Genomic DNA, 3,453 nt, shown 5'->3' with positions numbered 1-3,453 from the left:
GAGAATGAATGTACCCCAGACCTTCCTCCACAGCGCTGGGAAGGAGGGTCTGGCTATTCCACACAGCATGCCGGGATGGGTGCTCTGGTTTATTGGCATTTCTTTAGACCAATCACAATTGTCATCGGCGTTGCTCGGGGCCACGGTGCCACGGTGTCACGGTGCCACGGTGTCACGGGGCCTCTGCAAAACAGCCTCGGGAAGGAAGTTGTTTTGGTGGAACATGTGTACGTTCAAAAGTTTTTTTAGTCGTGCAACAGAAAACTCAGATTGGACAGGTAGTCTAGCTAGCTGTCGGATTTACCCTGCAGAGATCTGAGGACCAGGTAACATAGTCCTCAGATTGGACAATATGCTAGCTAGCTGTCTGGATTTACCTGCAGAGATCTGAGGACCAGGTAACCATAGTCCTCAGATTGGACAGATAGTCTAGCTAGCTGTCTGGATTTACCCTGCAGAGATCGAGGACCAGGTAACCCTAGCTCCGATGGACAGGTAGTCTAGCTAGCTGTCTGGATTTACCCTGCAGAGATCTGAGGACCAGGTAACCATAGTCCTCAGATTGGACACATAGTCTAGCTAGCTGTCTGGATTTACCCTGCAGAGATCTGAGGACCAGGTAACCATAGTCCTCAGATTGGACAGATAGTCTAGCTAGCTGTCTGGATTACCCTGCAGAGATCTGAGGACCAGGTAACCATAGTCCCCAGTTGGACAGAAGTCTAGCTAGCTGTCTGGATATACCCTGCAGAGATCTGAGGACAGGTAAGAATAATCCTCAGATTGGACAGATAGTCTAGCTAGCTGTCTGGATTTACCCTGCAGAGATCTGAGGACCAGGTACCATAGTCCTCAGATTGGACAGATAGTCTAGTAGCTGTCTGGTATACCTGCAGAGATCTGAGGACCAGGTAACCATAGTCCTCAGATTGGACAGATAGTCTAGTTTGCTGTCTGGATTTACTCTGCAGAGATCAATCCTGGATGTGGAACGTCTTGGCTTTGAGGTGTGTTTCTCTCGTTTGGTGGCTGTGTCACAGGCGATACACAATAAGCAGAGATGCGTATTTAAACCCATGAAAATAAAAAGGACAAAGCACACTATAGTGTGTTCAACGCACCCCCCATCTCAGCTTAAATAGACGTGTTGCTACGTGTTTTCGGGGCTGAATGGGGCCTGGGTGTTGGGTGGTGTCACACTACTGCTCATGGTTCTTCAACAAAGGGCCAAAAATAGCTCTGCCCAAGCTCTTCCCCAATTAAAGGTCAGCATGACACAAGTACTTCATAAGTGTTGTTGAGTAAATGTCCTTGGTTAGCTTTCACCACTGGTTTTTGTTGTTGTGCATTGCTTTGGTTTGAAAGAAAACCTGCTTAATTAAATGTGATACTTATTAAGCTATCATGCCACGATCAGTCAAGATAGCAAACAGCAGGCAGGCGCAGTGGGTAGCAGCATAATGGGAACATTTATCTGCATAAAAAAACAGGAAGGAAAAATTGAATCATTAAAAAACATGATGGGAATAATATTCACTAACGCCATAATCTCTACATGATCTGCTAATACCATGTTTCCAGTTGCATATGTCTTGGCTTTTTTGATTAAAAAAGAAAATCCCCTCCCCCTCCCACACACTATAAAAAAAGCCTGACATTAATTATTTGCTATTTTGCAGGCGGGAGTCTGCCCTTTTGCTAAAGGGAGTCATTTATCTCTTTGCATGATGCCTGAAACAAACGAACAAAACAATGAAGATAATGATGTGTCCTGCAGCTCATCACAAATCTAACGCAGGTATAATCACAAGAGCAGGGAAATAAAAACTAATACAAATGATAAATTTCATCACGCTTTCCGACACACGAAGGCAGTCACAAGCAGCTTTGCAAGTCAAGGGGTTTCCGGCCACAGGTTGTCGTGGCAACTGTCAGTCTTTGCCACCTTTTGGAGCACCTTGATGTCAGCAGCCTTCACTCTTCATCTTGAGTTCCGTTTGATGATGGGGGAGAGCTTGAAAGCAGACAGTTTTTATGTAAAACAGGGTCGCAACGTGATCAACATCAAATTGCTAATCGCTACTCCACTTCTGGGCAATAACAACATGTTTTATGTCTGGGATTATCAGACCTTAGAAAACCTTTGATTTCTCTGCATGACGCTAATGACAAAACCTGCATTTGTTTTCTTTGATACTGTAAAAGCTTTTCCGCATCAAGGGATTCGGGACAGAAATGTAAAATGGCTCGGTCTGCTTGGTAGACTTCCCCGTGGTCGAAAAGGTACTCTGTCTTTGTTTCTATGGAACATTGCTGGAGTTCATTTAGACTCTTACCCAGCTCTGGGTTTTTGTTCATGTCCTCCCCTCCACTCTATTACTTTCTTTTTCTATTATTTTATACTTGTCTGGCTTTGTAAAAGCCTTGGGGGGATTTGAGGGCTCCAACTCTCATACAATGCTGATTCAGTCTCGGCTTTGTGAGTGGTGGATACCGAGATGGAAAAGGAAACATATCTCATGGGCTTTTGCTCTTGTATCTCGGTTAGTCTGGGCTGTTCCCAAAGAAAAAGTCTCACAATTGCAATCTAAGTACCAGAAACCACACGTAGGCGCACGCATGATTAAAAAGAAGTCTTTTACCCTTTCACAACCCCGCTGAGACCTCGACTACTTTTCTCCAATAACAGAAAATTACAGCATATTGATGCACCTTTTAATATACAATAGTAACCATAATTGCCAGAGTGACAGGACCTCATAAGGACCAGATCTATTTCAACTAATGTGTTCCCCTCAAATGAAGGAAAAAAGCTTTTAACGCATAGTGATTTGTTTCATCCATCCACACCTTTTATGTATATGTATATGCGTTTTCTTTATTTTCATGACTATTTACATTGTAGATTATGACTGAAGGTATCAAAACTATGAATGAACACATGTGGAATTATGTACTCAACAAAACAGTGTGAAATAACTGAAAACATGTCTTATATTCTGTTTTCTTCAAAGTACCCCCCCCCCCCCTTTGCTTTTTTGATTGCGCTGCAAACCCTTGGTGTTCTCTCAATGAGCTTCATGAGGTAGTTACCTGAAATGGTTTAACTTCACAGGTGGGCCTTGTCAGGGTTAATTGGTGGAATCTCTTGCCCTATAATGGGGTTGGGACCATCAGTTGTGTTGTGCAGAAGTCAGGTTGATACACAGCCGACAGCCTATTGGACGACTGGTAGTATTCATATTATGGCAAGAACCAATCAGCTAAGAGAAGAGAAACGAGTGTCCATCATTACTTTAAGAAATGGAGATCAGTAAATATGTCATTATTATCTTGATTATTGGTATAAGTAAATGTCATGAGGGCAAAAGCGTCTGGACTTTTTTTGAAAAAGTTATGTATTTTTTCCACTGTATAAGTTATGATGATTATTTCTTCACAGTGTGACTCCCA

This window comes from Etheostoma spectabile, unplaced genomic scaffold, assembly GCF_008692095.1.
Source record: "Etheostoma spectabile isolate EspeVRDwgs_2016 unplaced genomic scaffold, UIUC_Espe_1.0 scaffold314, whole genome shotgun sequence".
In the NCBI taxonomy this organism is placed as follows: domain Eukaryota; kingdom Metazoa; phylum Chordata; class Actinopteri; order Perciformes; family Percidae; genus Etheostoma; species Etheostoma spectabile.
This window is presented reverse-complemented; position numbering follows the sequence as displayed.